General features: G+C 51.2%; 1 protein-coding gene across 4 annotated transcripts in view; it reads left to right on the forward strand.

The window, feature by feature from the left end:
- The first annotated feature begins 17,182 nt into the window (after positions 1–17,182).
- TULP4 (TUB like protein 4) overlaps positions 17,183–20,197 on the forward strand; it is a 157,018-nt gene continuing 154,003 nt past the window's right edge. For 3 of the 4 annotated variants that reach the window (XR_010829764.1, XR_010829763.1, XM_066993151.1), the window contains exon 1: positions 17,183–17,321. The gene's annotated coding sequence lies outside the window, so the exon portion shown is untranslated. Of the gene's footprint in view, positions 17,322–17,547; positions 17,732–20,197 lie in introns of those variants that run through there. The other variant, XM_066993152.1, reaches the window with a different exon arrangement.

Raw genomic sequence — 20,197 nt, forward strand, 5'->3', positions numbered from 1 at the left:
TACCGTATGGCGTCATGCTGGACAAGTACTGTGGGGTACCGGCTGCTTGGGGACAGGCTGGGCATCGGTCAGTGGGTGGTGAGCAACTGCATTGGGCCAAACCCCAGCACGTTGCAGTGATTTGTGTCTCTCTGGAATTGCTAGGGCGATGACACACCTTCTTCAAGCCTTTCATTCTTCCATTTTTTTAGGATTTTGCACCTGTTCAGGGGTGAATTTCCCAAGCACTGGAGATGTCCACTGCTCTAGATGCCTGCCCATATCCTCCAACACTGCCTGCCACTCATAACTCTTCTGCCTCAGAACAGATCTCTGGATGGCATTCCTAAGTAGTTGGTTAACCTTGGACAACACCTGAAGCGCACTCAGGAGATGTTACAATAAGAACATGCTGGTCTGAACATCCACAGGATATTGAAAGACCTGAAGAGCTATCGTAACTAGCCTGGAGGAGAATAGGCAGGTGAAGGAGAAAGGGAGAGTGAACAAGTGGGAAAAATCATCTCCAGCAGTCCCCTGCATATATTGGCTCCCTGAAGAAAAAAGGTCCTTGAAATATCCTCTCCTTAGGTAGCCTATGCCAAGGATGCACGGAGCATCCGGGCCAGTCACAATAGGGTGCTTTTGCCACTCATTCCCAGTTAGGCTCACGCTGGTATCGGCCTCGGGAAGTTCTTGATGCCCTTATGAGATCTTCTACTTTGTCTTCCTGTTCCTCTGATGGCCCAGCCACTTTGGAGTAGCCTATCTCGTCTTCTTCTCCCTCCCCAGTCTGAGTAGGAGTTCCTCTGCTTTATAAACAACCTGACTTTCTCATTCCTTTCTAAAAAGGGGTGTGATGTTTCCCCTTTTCCACTCACCAGGGACATCGCCTGACTGCCAGGACTTTTCAACTAGGATGGAGAGAGGCTTGGCAACTCCATCAGCCAGTTCCCTCAGGACCCTGGGATTCATGTCATCAGGTCCCATACACTTGCACCTTTTAGATTCACCAGGTGGTCTCGAACCTGCTCTTCCCTTACGGTGGGTGGGACTTTGATCCCCCCAGCCTCCATCTACGGGTTCAGGAAAATGAAAGACTTGGGAAGCCCGCCTACCAGTGCAGGTGGAGGCAAAGATGTTGCTGAGTACCTCAGCCTTCTCCACGTCTGTCGTTGCCAATTACTCAGATACAGAAACTCACTCCTAATATAAGAAATTAGCCACCCATAATCACTTACACACTCCTATTTTCACCCCTCACTTTATTTTCACAAATGTTAAAGGCGCATGGTGGCCCTCGGGGACTCCTCCTGCCCCCCCCGCGCAGCAGCCCGAAGGGAGCTGGGTCCTCTCTTGTGCTCTTCCTCGAGGCTCTGTGCACAAGGGATGCCACCTCTCGCACCACGGCTAGGGGTAGGGAAAGAAGCAGTCACGCAAGCCCTGAGAATCAGCAACAGAGTGGTTTATTGCCGGGATGTCTTGCAGGTAATCCTGCGGGATGTCCGTGGCATTCGGTGGCTCCAAGCTAGTGCTTGGGATGGAGCCTGCGTGACAACGAGTAGGGAGCTGGACGGGCACTCCTGCGATGCTGTTTGTGCGCTTGGAGAGCAGAGAGCAGAGACATGCTGCGGGAGTCCCAGGTCTGTTCTGGTGGAGGTGGATCCACTTCCATTGCTTCCTCCACGTCCTCTGGTGGATCCAGCTCCATGGGCTCCACGGTGTTGGGCAGAAGGATAAGCCAGTCCTTGCCCGGGACTGCCCAGACGGGATGCCTTCCATCTGGAATGTTTTCCGGCCAGGGTGCCGAACCAGGGGGTCGTCCGGTCCCACGCCTTGGTCCCACGCCACTGTCGGGTTGATTTTCTTGCGTGGGTCTGACACTGCCGTCTGTTTTACGGCCCTGGCTGGGTCCCGCACTGTGTTCCCTGTGATAGGCACGCCTGTGCTCCCTGCGGCTCTCTGGCTGGTGTTCCTCCCTTTGCCTCACACCACTGTTGCAACTATGGGAAGGCCCAGGCCCCCTGTCACTGCGTGTTTGAGGGGATGGCCTGTTCCCCGCATCGTTGCGGTGCCAATGGTACCGCTTATAGGTGTCCGGGCTTGTTTGATAGGCTCGCCTCTGCTCTGTGCGGCTGTCTGGCCGACGTTCCTGCCTTTTCCCCATGCCGTCATTGCGACAGTTGGAAGGTCCATGCCCCGAGTCGCTGTCTGGTTTGGGGGAAGGACGGCGCACGGCTTGGAGTTGCCGATGTTTGAGCCCGTCCTTGCTGGGGACTGGCCGCACGCGATGCCTTCGATCAGGAGATCTTTCCGGCCGGGGTGCCGAACCACGGGGTCGTTCACTCCCACGCGTAGGTCCCGTGCCACTCTGCGGTGGATTTCCGTTCGTGGGTCCGACGCTGTCATCTTGTTTCTGGCCGTGTCTGCGTCCCACGCTGTGTTGTGGACTACGGGCACGCCTCTGCTCCATGCGGCTGTCTGGCCGATGTTCCTGCCTTCGCCCCACGCGACCGTTGCGTGAATTGTAAGGCCCATGGCCCGAGTCGCTGTCTGCTTTGGGGGAAGGATGGCGCTCGGCTTGGAGTTGCTGAGGTTTGAGCCCGTCCTTGCTGGGGCCTGGCCGCACGCGATGCCTTTGTTCAGGAGACTTTTCAGGCCGGGGTGCCGAACCACGGGCTCGTTCTCTTCCACGACGAGGTCCCGTGCCACTCTGCGCTTCGTTTCCATTTGTGGGTCTGTCGCTGCCATCTGGTGTATGGCCATGCTTGGGTCCCACACTGTGTCGCGCGCTATGATCACGCCTATGCTCCTTGCGGCTCTCTGGCTGATGTTCTTGCCTTTGCCTCACGCCGCCGTTTCGACTAGGAGAAGGCCCAGGCCCCCTGTCGCTGTGCGCTTGAGGGGCCTGCCTGTTCCCCGCGTCGTTGCGGTGCCGATGGTACCGCCTGTAAGCGTCTGGGGGCTGCGCGCCAGAGCTCCCTTGGGCACTGGTGTCTTTTGTGCCGCCGGCGCTCTGCCTTCGCCCATGACGCTTCTTCTTCTCGTCATCTGCCGTCCTTGTTGGTGCTTGCTGGGACTGCATCGCTGTCCTCTCACACCAACGAGGGCTGCCTCTCGCCTTGCTGCTTCTGGTCTTCCTCCTGCCGCGGATGCTGGCCGTCAGAGGACCTAGTCGCTGAGCGAGTGGGGGGCCAGCGGCAGGGGGGCCCCTTTTATAGGGCCCGCGGCAAAGGCGGGGCAGTGGTGGCCATTGTGACCTCAGCAAGCCTCTGTGATGGAGCGGCCCCTGATTGGCCAGATTTGGGCGGCTGTGTTGGGGGCAGCCTGGGCGACGCCCTCACGTGGAAGAGGGAGGAGGGTTGGGGGGGGTGAGGGCCCCTTTTCTGGGGCTGGCTCCCCCGGGCCATTTGGCTTGCCAGAGAGAAAGGCTGCCCCTCGGCCACAGGGACTGCCCTGCACCTCCCATCCTGTGCCCTGGGTTTATTTTTAACACTGGGTTTTAGGTAATTTCATGCTACTCTTCACAGAAAAGAACAGAAGCAAGGTGCATCTTCAGCCCTAATTCCCAGGTGCGCTTTGCGCTCTGAGTGAAGAATTTCTTCCCCACGTCACATCTAATCGAAATCTCCCCTCCATTTGTTCAAAGCCATGATTCCTGGTTCCATGGCTACACTCCCTGATGGAGTCCCTCTCCGTTTTTGTTTTTTTTTTTTTAAGGCCACTTTTACGGGTAAGGTTAGGTGGCAAAAACGCAGGACCTTGCAAATTGCAGCCCTACCTACCTTGTTCCCCGTGTTCCACATGATCTTTTCCAGCTCAGGCTCTAGCCTCTCATCAGTGTAACATAGAATCATAGAAACATTCAGGTTGGAAAAGACCTCCAAGATCATCTGGTCCAACCATCACCCTGCTACCAATGTCACCCACTAAACCATGTTCCTACGCACCAGGTCCAACCTTTCCTTGAACACAGAATCACACAGAATGACAGAATCATTGAGGTTGGAAGAGACCTCCAAGATCACCTAGTCCAACCTCTGACCTAACACTAACAAGTCCTCCACTAAACCGTATCACTAAGCTCTACATCTAAACGTCTTTGAAAGGCCTCCAGGGGTGGTGACTCAACCACTTCCCTGGGCAGCCCATTCCAATGCCTAACAACCCTTTTGGTAAACAAGACAGCAGTTTTACTGGTCCCCCTCCTGACTTTGCCAAGAATAGAGAACTCTACCATTTCGTGGTCACTCTGCCCACGACAGCTCCCACCAGTCCTTCTCTGTTTGTGAACAGAAGGTCTAGCGGGGCACCTCCCCTAACAGGCTCACTAACCAGCTGTGTCAGGAAACTATTTTCCACGTTCTCCAGAAACTTCCTAGACTGCTTCCTCTGAGCTGTATTGTATTTCCAGGATATGTCTGGGAAGTTGAAGTCCCCCATGAGAACAAGTGCTGGCGATTTCGCAGCTGCTGCCAGCTGCCTGTAGAACTCCTCATCCGTCTCCTCATCCTGGTCTGGCGGACTATAACAGGCCCCGACCAGGATGCCTGCCTTGTTGGCCTTCCCGCTGATCCTAACCCATAGGGACTCAACCTTGCCATTCCCAGTCTCGAGTTCCACAACATCAAAACACTCTCTAATATAGAGAGCCACACCACCACCCGTTCTCTGCTGCCTGGCCCTTCTGAAGAGCATATAGCCAGTCACTGCAGCACTCCAGTCAGCACTCAACACCCCCAGGGACGGTGACACCACCACCTCCCTGGGCAACCCGTTCCAATGCCTGACCACTCTTTCTGAGAAGAAATGTCTTCTACTTGTTTGAATTGTTGAAGGGCAGTGCTTACACTGAGTCAAGGACGTTTCAGCTTCTCACGCTGCCCTGCCAGTGAGGAGGCTGGGTGTGCAGGAGGAGCTGGGAGGGGACAGAAGCAGGACAGCTGACCCCAACTGGCCAAAGGGGTATTCCGTACCGTATGGCGTCATGCTGGACAAGTACTGTGGGGTACCGGCTGCTTGGGGACAGGCTGGGCATCGGTCAGTGGGTGGTGAGCAACTGCATTGGGCCAAACCCCAGCACGTTGCAGTGATTTGTGTCTCTCTGGAATTGCTAGGGCGATGACACACCTTCTTCAAGCCTTTCATTCTTCCATTTTTTTAGGATTTTGCACCTGTTCAGGGGTGAATTTCCCAAGCACTGGAGATGTCCACTGCTCTAGATGCCTGCCCATATCCTCCAACACTGCCTGCCACTCATAACTCTTCTGCCTCAGAACAGATCTCTGGATGGCATTCCTAAGTAGTTGGTTAACCTTGGACAACACCTGAAGCGCACTCAGGAGATGTTACAATAAGAACATGCTGGTCTGAACATCCACAGGATATTGAAAGACCTGAAGAGCTATCGTAACTAGCCTGGAGGAGAATAGGCAGGTGAAGGAGAAAGGGAGAGTGAACAAGTGGGAAAAATCATCTCCAGCAGTCCCCTGCATATATTGGCTCCCTGAAGAAAAAAGGTCCTTGAAATATCCTCTCCTTAGGTAGCCTATGCCAAGGATGCACGGAGCATCCGGGCCAGTCACAATAGGGTGCTTTTGCCACTCATTCCCAGTTAGGCTCACGCTGGTATCGGCCTCGGGAAGTTCTTGATGCCCTTATGAGATCTTCTACTTTGTCTTCCTGTTCCTCTGATGGCCCAGCCACTTTGGAGTAGCCTATCTCGTCTTCTTCTCCCTCCCCAGTCTGAGTAGGAGTTCCTCTGCTTTATAAACAACCTGACTTTCTCATTCCTTTCTAAAAAGGGGTGTGATGTTTCCCCTTTTCCACTCACCAGGGACATCGCCTGACTGCCAGGACTTTTCAACTAGGATGGAGAGAGGCTTGGCAACTCCATCAGCCAGTTCCCTCAGGACCCTGGGATTCATGTCATCAGGTCCCATACACTTGCACCTTTTAGATTCACCAGGTGGTCTCGAACCTGCTCTTCCCTTACGGTGGGTGGGACTTTGATCCCCCCAGCCTCCATCTACGGGTTCAGGAAAATGAAAGACTTGGGAAGCCCGCCTACCAGTGCAGGTGGAGGCAAAGATGTTGCTGAGTACCTCAGCCTTCTCCACGTCTGTCGTTGCCAATTACTCAGATACAGAAACTCACTCCTAATATAAGAAATTAGCCACCCATAATCACTTACACACTCCTATTTTCACCCCTCACTTTATTTTCACAAATGTTAAAGGCGCATGGTGGCCCTCGGGGACTCCTCCTGCCCCCCCCGCGCAGCAGCCCGAAGGGAGCTGGGTCCTCTCTTGTGCTCTTCCTCGAGGCTCTGTGCACAAGGGATGCCACCTCTCGCACCACGGCTAGGGGTAGGGAAAGAAGCAGTCACGCAAGCCCTGAGAATCAGCAACAGAGTGGTTTATTGCCGGGATGTCTTGCAGGTAATCCTGCGGGATGTCCGTGGCATTCGGTGGCTCCAAGCTAGTGCTTGGGATGGAGCCTGCGTGACAACGAGTAGGGAGCTGGACGGGCACTCCTGCGATGCTGTTTGTGCGCTTGGAGAGCAGAGAGCAGAGACATGCTGCGGGAGTCCCAGGTCTGTTCTGGTGGAGGTGGATCCACTTCCATTGCTTCCTCCACGTCCTCTGGTGGATCCAGCTCCATGGGCTCCACGGTGTTGGGCAGAAGGATAAGCCAGTCCTTGCCCGGGACTGCCCAGACGGGATGCCTTCCATCTGGAATGTTTTCCGGCCAGGGTGCCGAACCAGGGGGTCGTCCGGTCCCACGCCTTGGTCCCACGCCACTGTCGGGTTGATTTTCATGCGTGGGTCTGACACTGCCGTCTGTTTTACGGCCCTGGCTGGGTCCCGCACTGTGTTCCCTGTGATAGGCACGCCTGTGCTCCCTGCGGCTCTCTGGCTGGTGTTCCTCCCTTTGCCTCACACCACTGTTGCAACTATGGGAAGGCCCAGGCCCCCTGTCACTGCGTGTTTGAGGGGATGGCCTGTTCCCCGCATCGTTGCGGTGCCAATGGTACCGCTTATAGGTGTCCGGGCTTGTTTGATAGGCTCGCCTCTGCTCTGTGCGGCTGTCTGGCCGACGTTCCTGCCTTTTCCCCATGCCGTCGTTGCGACAGTTGGAAGGTCCATGCCCCGAGTCGCTGTCTGGTTTGGGGGAAGGACGGCGCACGGCTTGGAGTTGCCGATGTTTGAGCCCGTCCTTGCTGGGGACTGGCCGCACGCGATGCCTTCGATCAGGAGATCTTTCCGGCCGGGGTGCCGAACCATGGGGTCGTTCACTCCCACGCGTAGGTCCCGTGCCACTCTGCGGTGGATTTCCGTTCGTGGGTCCGACGCTGTCATCTTGTTTCTGGCCGTGTCTGCGTCCCACGCTGTGTTGTGGACTACGGGCACGCCTCTGCTCCATGCGGCTGTCTGGCCGATGTTCCTGCCTTCGCCCCACGCGACCGTTGCGTGAATTGTAAGGCCCATGGCCCGAGTCGCTGTCTGCTTTGGGGGAAGGACGGCGCTCGGCTTGGAGTTGCTGAGGTTTGAGCCCGTCCTTGCTGGGGCCTGGCCGCACGCGATGCCTTTGTTCAGAAGACTTTTCAGGCCAGGGTGCCGAACCACGGGCTCGTTCTCTTCCACGACGAGGTCCCGTGCCACTCTGCGCTTCGTTTCCATTTGTGGGTCTGTCGCTGCCATCTGGTGTATGGCCATGCTTGGGTCCCACACTGTGTCGCGCGCTATGATCACGCCTATGCTCCTTGCGGCTCTCTGGCTGATGTTCTTGCCTTTGCCTCACGCCGCCGTTTCGACTAGGAGAAGGCCCAGGCCCCCTGTCGCTGTGCGCTTGAGGGGCCTGCCTGTTCCCCGCGTCGTTGCGGTGCCGATGGTACCGCCTGTAAGCGTCTGGGGGCTGCGCGCCAGAGCTCCCTTGGGCACTGGTGTCTTTTGTGCCGCCGGCGCTCTGCCTTCGCCCATGACGCTTCTTCTTCTCGTCATCTGCCGTCCTTGTTGGTGCTTGCTGGGACTGCATCGCTGTCCTCTCACACCAACGAGGGCTGCCTCTCGCCTTGCTGCTTCTGGTCTTCCTCCTGCCGCGGATGCTGGCCGTCAGAGGACCTAGTCGCTGAGCGAGTGGGGGGCCAGCGGCAGGGGGGCCCCTTTTATAGGGCCCGCGGCAAAGGCGGGGCAGTGGTGGCCATTGTGACCTCAGCAAGCCTCTGTGATGGAGCGGCCCCTGATTGGCCAGATTTGGGCGGCTGTGTTGGGGGCAGCCTGGGCGACGCCCTCACGTGGAAGAGGGAGGAGGGTTGGGGGGGGTGAGGGCCCCTTTTCTGGGGCTGGCTCCCCCGGGCCATTTGGCTTGCCAGAGAGAAAGGCTGCCCCTCGGCCACAGGGACTGCCCTGCACCTCCCATCCTGTGCCCTGGGTTTATTTTTAACACTGGGTTTTAGGTAATTTCATGCTACTCTTCACAGAAAAGAACAGAAGCAAGGTGCATCTTCAGCCCTAATTCCCAGGTGCGCTTTGCGCTCTGAGTGAAGAATTTCTTCCCCACGTCACATCTAATCGAAATCTCCCCTCCATTTGTTCAAAGCCATGATTCCTGGTTCCATGGCTACACTCCCTGATGGAGTCCCTCTCCGTTTTTGTTTTTTTTTTTTTAGGCCACTTTTACGGGTAAGGTTAGGTGGCAAAAACGCAGGACCTTGCAAATTGCAGCCCTACCTACCTTGTTGCCCGTGTTCCACATGATCTTTTCCAGCTCAGGCTCTAGCCTCTCATCAGTGTAACACAGAATCATAGAAACATTCAGGTTGGAAAAGACCTCCAAGATCATCTGGTCCAACCATCACCCTGCTACCAATGTCACCCACTAAACCATGTTCCTACGCACCAGGTCCAACCTTTCCTTGAACACAGAATCACACAGAATGACAGAATCATTGAGGTTGGAAGAGACCTCCAAGATCACCTAGTCCAACCTCTGACCTAACACTAACAAGTCCTCCACTAAACCGTATCACTAAGCTCTACATCTAAACGTCTTTGAAAGGCCTCCAGGGGTGGTGACTCAACCACTTCCCTGGGCAGCCCATTCCAATGCCTAACAACCCTTTTGGTAAACAAGACAGCAGTTTTACTGGTCCCCCTCCTGACTTTGCCAAGAATAGAGAACTCTACCATTTCGTGGTCACTCTGCCCACGACAGCTCCCACCAGTCCTTCTCTGTTTGTGAACAGAAGGTCTAGCGGGGCACCTCCCCTAACAGGCTCACTAACCAGCTGTGTCAGGAAACAATTTTCCACGTTCTCCAGAAACTTCCTAGACTGCTTCCTCTGAGCTGTATTGTATTTCCAGGATATGTCTGGGAAGTTGAAGTCCCCCACGAGAACAAGTGCTGGCGATTTCGCAGCTGCTGCCAGCTGCCTGTAGAACTCCTCATCCGTCTCCTCATCCTGGTCTGGCGGACTATAACAGGCCCCGACCAGGATGCCTGCCTTGTTGGCCTTCCCGCTGATCCTAACCCATAGGGACTCAACCTTGCCATTCCCAGTCTCGAGTTCCACAACATCAAAACACTCTCTAATATAGAGAGCCACACCACCACCCGTTCTCTGCTGCCTGGCCCTTCTGAAGAGCATATAGCCAGTCACTGCAGCACTCCAGTCAGCACTCAACACCCCCAGGGACGGTGACGCCACCACCTCCCTGGGCAACCCATTCCAATGCCTGACCACTCTTTCTGAGAAGAAATGTCTTCTACTTGTTTGAATTGTTGAAGGGCAGTGCTTACACTGAGTCAAGGACGTTTCAGCTTCTCACGCTGCCCTGCCAGTGAGGAGGCTGGGTGTGCAGGAGGAGCTGGGAGGGGACAGAAGCAGGACAGCTGACCCCAACTGGCCAAAGGGGTATTCCGTACCGTATGGCGTCATGCTGGACAAGTACTGTGGGGTACCGGCTGCTTGGGGACAGGCTGGGCATCGGTCAGTGGGTGGTGAGCAACTGCATTGGGCCAAGCCCCAGCACGTTGCAGTGATTTGTGTCTCTCTGGAATTGCTAGGGCGATGACACACCTTCTTCAAGCCTTTCATTCTTCCATTTTTTTAGGATTTTGCACCTGTTCAGGGGTGAATTTCCCAAGCACTGGAGATGTCCACTGCTCTAGATGCCTGCCCATATCCTCCAACACTGCCTGCCACTCATAACTCTTCTGCCTCAGAACAGATCTCTGGATGGCATTCCTAAGTAGTTGGTTAACCTTGGACAACACCTGAAGCGCACTCAGGAGATGTTACAATAAGAACATGCTGGTCTGAACATCCACAGGATATTGAAAGACCTGAAGAGCTATCGTAACTAGCCTGGAGGAGAATAAGCAGGTGAAGGAGAAAGGGAGAGTGAACAAGTGGGAAAAATCATCTCCGGCAGTCCCCTGCATATATTGGCTCCCTGAAGAAAAAAGGTCCTTGAAATATCCTCTCCTTAGGTAGCCTATGCCAAGGATGCACGGAGCATCCGGGCCAGTCACAATAGGGTGCTTTTGCCACTCATTCCCAGTTAGGCTCACGCTGGTATCGGCCTCGGGAAGTTCTTGATGCCCTTATGAGATCTTCTACTTTGTCTTCCTGTTCCTCTGATGGCCCAGCCACTTTGGAGTAGCCTATCTCGTCTTCTTCTCCCTCCCCAGTCTGAGTAGGAGTTCCTCTGCTTTATAAACAACCTGACTTTCTCATTCCTTTCTAAAAAGGGGTGTGATGTTTCCCCTTTTCCACTCACCAGGGACATCGCCTGACTGCCAGGACTTTTCAACTAGGATGGAGAGAGGCTTGGCAACTCCATCAGCCAGTTCCCTCAGGACCCTGGGTTTCATGTCATCAGGTCCCATACACTTGCACCTTTTAGATTCACCAGGTGGTCTCGAACCTGCTCTTCCCTTACGGTGGGTGGGACTTTGATCCCCCCAGCCTCCATCTACGGGTTCAGGAAAATGAAAGACTTGAGAAGCCCGCCTACCAGTGCAGGTGGAGGCAAAGATGTTGCTGAGTACCTCAGCCTTCTCCACGTCTGTCATTGCCAATTACTCAGCTATAGAAACTCACTCCTAATATAAGAAATTAGCCACCCATAATCACACACTCCTATTTTCACCCCTCACTTTATTTTCACAAATGTTAAAGGCGCATGGTGGCCCTCGGGGACTCCTCCTGCCCCCCCCGCGCAGCAGCCCGAAGGGAGCTGGGTCCTCTCTTGTGCTCTTCCTCGAGGCTCTGTGCACAAGGGATGCCACCTCTCGCACCACGGCTAGGGGTAGGGAAAGAAGCAGTCACGCAAGCCCTGAGAATCAGCAACAGAGTGGTTTATTGCCGGGATGTCTTGCAGGTAAGCCTGCTGGATGTCCATGGCGTTTGGCAGCTCCAAGTTAATGCTTGGCATGGAGCTTGAGCAACGAGTAGGGAGCTCGCCAGGCACTGCTGCGATGCTGTTTGAGCGCTCTGATGGCAGAGAGCAATGACATGCCAGGGTAGTCACAGGTCTGCTCTGGCCGAGGTGGATCCACTTCCATCGGCTCCTCCACATCTCGTGGATCCAGCTCCATGGGCTCCATGGTGTTTGGCAGCAGGACAAGCCAGTCCTTACCCGGGACTGCCCAGATGGGATGCCTTCCATCTGGAATGTTTTCAGGCCAGGGTGCTGAACCAGGGGGTCGCCCAGTTCCATGCCCAGGTCCCATGCCACTGTCGGGTTGATTTTCATGCGTGGGTTTGACGCTGCTGTTTGTTTTAAGGCCATGCCTGGGTCCCACGCTGTATTCTGGATTATGGGCACACCTGATCTCCACACGGCTGTCCGGCTGACGCTCCTGCCTTCACCCCATGCCATCGTTGCACCAACGGGAAGGCCCAGGCCCCCTGTCGCTGTGTGGCTGAGGGGGCGGCCTGTTCCCTGCATTGCTGCAGTGCCGGTGGTACTGCCTGTAAGTGTCTGTGGGCTGGGTGCCAGAGGTCCCCTGAGCACTGGTGTCAGTTGTGCTACAGGCGCTTTCCCTCTGCCCACGACACTTCTTGTTAGGTGTGTTCCTTCTCGGTGCTTCCTCAGACTGCATTGCTCTCCTCACACCGAGGAGGCCTGCCACTCGCCTTCCTGCTTCTGGTCTTCCTCCTGCCGCAGATGCTGGCCGTCAGAGTGCCTAGAAGCTCAGCGACTGGTGGGCCAGCTGCAGGGGTCCTGTTTTATAGGGCCCGCAGCAAAGGCGGGGCAGTGGTGGCCACTGTGACCTCAGCAAGCCTCTGTGATGGAGCGGCCCACAGGTGGCCAAAGGTGGCCGTGTTGGGAGCAGCCTGGAAGATGCCCTCACGTGGAATAAGGAGGAGGGTTGGGGGGGGTGAGGGCCCCTTTTCTGGGGCTGGCTCCCCCGGGCCATTTGGCTTGCCAGAGAGAAAGGCTGCCCCTTGGCCACAGGGACTGCCCTGCACCTCCCATCCTGTGCCCTGGGTTTATTTTTAACACTGTTTTTTAGGTAATTTCATGCTACTCTTCACAGAAAAGAACAGAAGCAAGGTGCATCTTCAGCCCTAATTCCCAGGTGCGCTTTGCGCTCTGAGTGAAGAATTTCTTCCCCACGTCACATCTAATCGAAATCTCCCCTCCATTTGTTCAAAGCCATGATTCCTGGTTCCATGGCTACACTTCCTGATAGAGTCCCCCTCCAGCTTTCTTTTAGGCTGTTTTTATGGGTTAGATTAGATGGCAAAACTGCAGGACCTTGCAAATTGCAGCCTTATCTACCTTGTTCCACATGTTTTCCAGCTCAGGCTCTAGCCTCTCATCAGTGTAACACAGAATCATAGAAACATTCAGGTTGGAAAAGACCTCCAAGATCACCTGGTCCAACCATCACCCTACTACCAATGTCACCCACTAATCCATGTCCCTAAGCACCAGGTACAACCCTTCCTTGAACACCCCCAGGGACAGTGACTTCACCACTTCCCTGAACAATGCGTTCCAATGCCTGACTGCTCTTTCTGAGAAGAAATGTCTCCTACTTGTTTTAATTGTTGCAGAGCAGTGCTTACACGGAGTCAAGGACTTTTCAGCTTCTCACCCTGCCCTGCCAGTGAGGAGGCTGGGGGGTGCAGCAGGAGCTGGGAGGGGACAGACCCTGGACCACTGACCCCGACTGGACAAAGGGGTATTCCGTATCATACGGCGTCATGTAAAGACATTTCTGCCTGCTTAGTCTCCTGTGTGACAGTAAGAGTGAGAAGAAGCTGTAGGGGGTGGGAAGGAGAGATTCTGAGGGTGTATCTGTTTCAGAAGGTGGTTCCTAAAGTTGTTTGCTACAAGTATTAAAAATCTCGTCAATATGTAGAATTACTCTACTTCGTTTCTTTCTTTAAATGTACTATAAAATAAAAAACTGTGAAGGTGCTGGAGAGAGCTTTGGTTATTTATATTGCTAAGCACAAGAAGCAATAGTGAATGAGTCATTCATGTAGTGGAATTATTCATTATTGTCATAGTTACATGGAGATCATAACCAAACAAGTCATAGAAGCAAAGAGAAGACTATACAGAGATATAAAGGGTATAAATTCAAGACAAGTAGTCAGACATTGGCAACATTTCACCTTTGCTCAAGCTTGAGACTGATCACTTGTGCCAGTATTTTAAAGTTTCTACTAGTAAAGATGCTTGCCTTGGGACATCTGGGGCAGAATCATACATTAAATTTGTATGCAGCATATTCAGCATAATCTTGCAGTGTGTTCTCCTACTGTTAAATCTACAGACGGAAATTATTTTATCAGTAGAGTTAAAGGGCTTAAATGATCATGTTAGTTTATAGGACTACCCACAGCAAATGTAGATATCAGGATGTAAATATTTTATTTATTAGGAACTGATAATTTGAGTTTGCAACCATCTCTGCATTTGTTTTTTCTGCTATGCAGGGTGATAGTACAGAGGATACTTATTTTGGGTTTTAGTGATAAACTGTTGTTATAATTGTGGTGTTTAACACCTTTTCATGTCTTAGATGAGTATTTTGATAACTTATCTCTTACTCTTTCATATTTTTCATGAATGCTGTTTTTTGTACTTGAATGTTGTCAACATTGAATTTGGGAAAAAAGGATTGGTTAAGCTTTGCTATGCCATCTTCTTGGACTACTTGTGAGACCACACTTTGAAATGATAAGAGGTTTTGAAGAATCTATAAATATGATATGGTTCTCCGTAGATTTAAGCTAAAAAATATCAAAATTTGTCAGCCATGAAAGCATTTGTCTGAGAAATGTAGGGAGCTTAGAAATACTTCCATCAGCTGCTATTTATTTTATTACTTTAATGTGGGTTTTGCTGAGAAAGTTATATTAATAGCTTTTTTATATTCAAAGGTCTTACTTTCAACTAGGGTTTCATAATACTCAACTTAGGGGTCCTAAGATGATGTAGCAAATGAAATAGGCAGAAATAGACTGTCTGCTTAATAGAGTAACATATAGACAGAATCATGTCTGTCTCTCCTGGCCCTTCTCTGTGCGCATTTCAGGTTTAATTTATATTTCTTCAGTATCAGTGATCAGAACTGTATGCAGTATTTTAGGTGATGCCTTCATAGTACCAGTGCGACAGCATTTATATTCCAGATTCCTCTTTGAAAAAACAAACAAACAAACAAACAAAAAAAAAAACAAAAACAAAAACTCATTTGATACTCCCCTGGGAGTATTGTCCTTTTTCTTGATCTCTTCAGATTGATGCCTTGTGGATATTCTGTTATTGACGGGCTGGGCAGATACAAATTTTTCTTGTCGTTTCTTTCCAGCTGATGCTTTCAGTTTAAAATTAACACTTCAAAGTCCTTAAGCTCATGATTTTGAACTCTGTACTCCTATTCCATCCCTTTTTTATTAGTCTGCTTCTACATGCCATCTATTCTTTTCTGATACATACTCTGACTCTAATCTGTATTGTTTCTCCTCAGGTTTGTCTCATCAGCAAATTTTCTTAGCATACTCATGTTTTTGCTCTAATGTCAACTAACAACTATTAAACTGAACAGTATTATGGCTGATTGCTCAGGGACTCCATTTGTAGCATCTCTTTAGTCTGCTTTCTTTTGAGCACAATCCACTACCATCCTTACTAGTTCCTCTTCCTTGCCATCTGTACTAATCCTCATCTCTTCAATTTAATTAAACTTGCCATTTCAAATGCTGAGTTAGGACATACATGAATATATCTACCTTGTTTAGTACCTCAGCTACCTGATGAAGCAAACATACAAAGGCTGCAGTTCTATTCAAATTAGTGTATATTGTCCCATTTTCCTGTTTACTAAAGTGTCTTGTTGTTCCCTGCAAAATGTTTTTCAAATCCTTATGTGCCATTTAAACCAGATAAATAATTCTGAATTTGCCCTCACTGTTCCCTTTCCCGAATACAGGTACAATGTCTTCTCTTCTATATCCTAGGGTTGGCACACTTGATTTAAAAACAAAACAAAAACAAAGCTGTTGCTTCTATCAGTTCTCTCAGTATTCTGGGATGGTATTTTGTTTTCCCTGTTCCGGTTACACTAAGCTCCTCAAAGAGGGAAAAAAAATGCACGTGAAGGGATGGAACTGCTTCTACAATGAAAATGCAGCAGGAGGAAGCTGGAACAAAAGCCAGTCAACTGGAGGCTCTGGTTAATTGTCAGTCAGCCTGGCTATTCTCCTCAACTACTGAGGAAATCCTTGCTCTTTTGGGGAACCTTCCCAGGCGGGCTGACCTGCTTCCTTCTCTGATGCATTCCCCTGTGGAAGAGGAAAAATGTGAGGTTAGTTACATGAAAGTGCCTTTGAGAGTTAGTGTATAAAACAAATAAAAATGAGTTAAGTTTTCATGTGGAAAAACTATGAGTAATTTGTGTTTGAAGCAGTGAGCAAGATTGTCTGTGAAACTCTCCAATGAATTAAGAACAGGACAACCATTGCTATAAGCATAAAGGTTTTCGTCTTCTGTTTTTGCTTTGGAAGCTGAGACCATTTCTTAACTGCAAGGATACTCCTGGGTTCCAGTCGCTCAAATCACGGACTTTATTTGAGCTTGCTGTTATTCTGTTTCCGCATGTGCTGTAGTCCCTCCCTGATCTGGAATCAGGACTTGTTGACTCACACATGCAGAGGAAAAAATATGGGGCATTGCTCCCTTGTTGCAAGGTTTAAACATAGCCTCTGGTTCTTGTTCCAGAGACTCGTGCACATCTGTGTGAATTTGTTTTTGGAAAATGAAGGTATTATGTTGATGGCATGAGCTCCAGGGATGATGAGATAGTCAGTCTTCCTTCCTGTTTATTTTCCTTCAGTCCTCAGCGTGTACTAGGGTACAGGATGGGTAGGAACACTGCAAGGTAGCACTCAAAGTCATGATCATAGTTTATGGTGGCTGGTGAACAAATACCGAGCAGAGTTTTCTCCTGGGATTTTTGAACCCAGCTGCAGAGGACTTCTGACAGAGCTGAGGGAAGAGACTAACGGGCAGTGCAGTTACTGTGTGTAGTAGTTCCTGTGCTGCTGGGGAAGAGGACAGGAATACAAAGGTGGTTAAAGGTGCAGTCGTGTTTTGGAAACCTCTTGGTGACGCTTTTTGCAACTGTTACCTAAAATCGATGCTCATGACAGCCAGTGAGTTTGCAATTGACCTAAGGCGTGTATGGCTTCAGTTAAACCCAGGAGCTGATAAATGAATTCAGTGATAGCGGTAAGTGTTTTTAGCCCCTCAAAATTTTATGCTGAACACCAGAACAACCAATTTAAGCCTGCCGGTCAGGGCGTATCTCCTTTGTTGCCGCTGCCTGTGGCAGCAATCGCGGCGGTAACTCAGGGGCCCTGCTCTCCTCAGCTCACGGGCGGGCGATGCCCGTGCTAGCACACTGGGAAATGGAGTCCCACCTCTCCGACAAGCCCGCCTTCGGCTGTCGGGCCGCTCTGCGGGACGCCCGACCCGTTAGGCCGCGCGTCCTAGCTGACACCCTTCGCTAAGGGTTGCTCCTACCGCCCTGTCCCTAACCGGGCCGCCGAGCCCCACGCACAGCCCCCCTGCCCGCCATTTTGAGCCCCGGCAGCCCCTCAGCTGCGCGCCCCCCCTCCCCTTCCCGAACTCGGTGGGCGGGGCCGGGCGGGGTCACGTGACGGCGGGGTCACGTGGCGGGGGAGCCGGGCCCAGCCGCCGCCGCTGCCGCCGCTCCGGGAGCGGCGAGAGACGGAGCCGGGCGGGCGGGCGCGGGGAGGGGGCCCGGGGCTGCGAGCGGCCGCCGCCGCCGGTACCACCGGCACCACCGGGGTGAGTACGGGGGGCTGCCGCCGCTGCGGGCGGCTCCGCAGCTGCCGTCCTTTTGTTCCGGTGGGCGGCCCCGGGAGGGCAGCCGGTGGCGGGCGGGGGGCTCGGCCGTTAACGGCACGGTAACGGCTGCGGCCGCGCCGAGCTGGGCGGCGGGCCGCCGGTACAACCCCTACCCCCTAAATATCCCCCCCCATATCCCCGCTAAACCCCGCCGCCGCTCAGCCCCGGTACCCCCCCCCCCCCCGGAACCCCCCGGTGTCCCCCCGGTGCCCGCGGGGGTTTCGGTAAGGAAAAGGAGGAGGCCTCCGGTGCCGCTGCTCCGGTCGGTGTAGCCGCTCCCGGAGGCGCTCGTTGCGTCCTGCCACGGTGAGATCCGCCCGGCCGAGGGGCGCCGTGCCGTGCCGGGTTAGGTAAGAGCTCCGTGGGAGTGATGGCTGTGGGGGGTGAACCCGCTGCCTAACGGCTGGCTGCGAAAGTCAGTCCTGAAATTCAAGGCTTCAAGCCTAAAATAGCCCTTTAACGGAAGGCAGAGTGGCGAGGACTTGCGCGGAATTCGCAAAAACTTGCTCAGGAAAGCGAGGCTTTTCCCATACTGTCGACACCTCCGAAGACGATTATAAGAACCACTAACCTTTAACTACTTCTATTTAAGCTTAAATACTCAATTTCTCTTTTAAAAACGTGTAAATCGAACAGCTTTCTCATTGCATCAAGATTTCTGGTCAAACTGTTTCGATAATGCCATCGCAGGTCTCTCTGTAATAGCAAAATCCTGGTGGTCCCTAGGGACGCCAGCGGACAGCTCGATCCTGCAACCCCGGCTCGAGAAATAACTTCGTGCCAGCAGCTCCTAGCCTGCTGGCGGCTCTCACCAGGGGGATTTGCACGAGTGGACCTCGTTCTTCATAGGCGATGTGAATGTCAAGTGTGGTAGGGCTGTTTCAAGAAATTGTGTATTTCCCCCTGCCTCCAGTGGGGTTTTGTAAGGAGGTGGCTGTCGCTGTTTGTGGGGCTGAGGGGAGGTAGTGGGTGTGCGTGTGGATAGATACTTTAAAAACTGAGAATAGGTTACAAAACTGACAGCTCTAACTGTTGACTGACTCCAGCTGAATGACTTTCATGGAAAGGATTTTATTATTTTTTTTCTTTGTACAATATGTTGCTGCCTCAAGCAACAGCCTGTGGAATTCGTTCTCACCTAGTCAACAGATGTTTAAAACCCTTCAAATATTTAACTGTTCTAAAAAAGCCTGTTTATTTTGTGAACTGAGTTCACGATGGGTTGTTTATTCAATGTATTTTCTTCAGGAAGATGATGAACGGATTTAAGTGGTTCTCTTTTAGATTTCCAGCAAGAAAATTGTTGCAATGTAACTTCCCTTATCTCGCTGAATTATATTTCTATTATAGAATGATTGGTTCTGCTGAACTTCCAAATAAAAGTAATTTTGTTTATAACTAGCCTCTAGGAAAAAGTAGTACTTGTTTTATGTAATTATTAGGCATACTTAAAATACACAGCTTTTTAAAAGTGCTTTTCACTAGTAGGTCTCAAAACACCTTGTGAAAGAATTCGGCGTAATTATTCTTTTCTTATCTGAGGGTAATTATTCTAATCTTATCTAGTGCTCATAAAGAGATCGTTGTCTGCCTATGATTGCTCTAAGAAACCCTATAAAAAGGTTGAACAATAAAATAGGATTTTTTTACTACGAAAAATGATAAACTCACATTTGTTTTGTACATTTTTTTTGTTGTACTTTTTTTTTTTGCTTAATGACACCTGAGGTCATTTCGTACTGTACCTTCCATACCAAGGTTGGGAGCTAAGCCTGTGCTATAAGTAGAGCAGACTTCTCTGCTTAGTGTCAGAAGAGACCCTGCAGAAGACTTAAATTCAGTGATGAGTTAGAGAATGATTTGAGATAGGTTTCTGTTCAGATACTCGAAGTAATCATGGTGCACACCTCCTGTTTCCACAGAGATTGTCTACAAAGAGTGTTTGTACAGATGTCTTTTGATACCTATTAGAAAGAGGCAGGTGTGGGGATTTTGAATGAGTTACTTGTGTAGCCAGGATCTTCCTATTTTTGTGGTTTCCTTCCCCTTCAACTTGGAAAGCTGGTCAGGCACAGTGATTTGGAATCTCACATGTATTTATTTATTTATTTTTGGGACTGGGTTTCTTCCACTTAATTGTCCTATTTTTTTGTAATGCATCTGGTAGCAGAACAAACTTCTGGTACTAGAGGTCCACTGTACACACTCTAAAATAGTTGTTTTCCAACTATATCTACCAATTTTAGTGTGCAGATTATTATCACTAATTATATTATGGGTGCATTTTAATAGACAGTTAAGTTTAAGACTTGAGATCCTCTATAGTGGTTTGATGGTTTCTTAAATAGAACAGAAAACCATTCATTTGTGCTTTAATGCAAGACAATAAAAGCGTTGCCATTTAGGGATAAAAGTACAAGTTAGGAAATACACAAAACATTTGATATTGGAAGTGTTACGGTTCTATTTATATGGGAACTCCTTGTGATCCTATCCAAAAACAATAGCTCATGTGACTTGCGTCTAAGCTGTAATTCCTTTTATTAATGGGGGACTAGGGCTTATCTACTGTAAGGAAGCATTTGTGGACAGCCTTATAGGTGTCACCAGTGACTTCAGTTGACTCCATGACTAAGCAGGGCATGCTTGTAGGCAGAGTAGGATCTAGACTTGTTAGATCTGCATTGATTCAAATTACTTGGGGGTGGGGGTGGGGGGAAGGTCCAAGAGCTCCAGTTTCCAAGAGGAAACTTTTCTGCATATTTTTGTTTTCATTTTGTGACCCAGCATCCCCACTCTTGGGTGTGTGGGGCCAT

Source organism: Anser cygnoides, chromosome 3 (genome assembly GCF_040182565.1).
Source record: "Anser cygnoides isolate HZ-2024a breed goose chromosome 3, Taihu_goose_T2T_genome, whole genome shotgun sequence".
Lineage (NCBI taxonomy): Eukaryota > Metazoa > Chordata > Aves > Anseriformes > Anatidae > Anser > Anser cygnoides.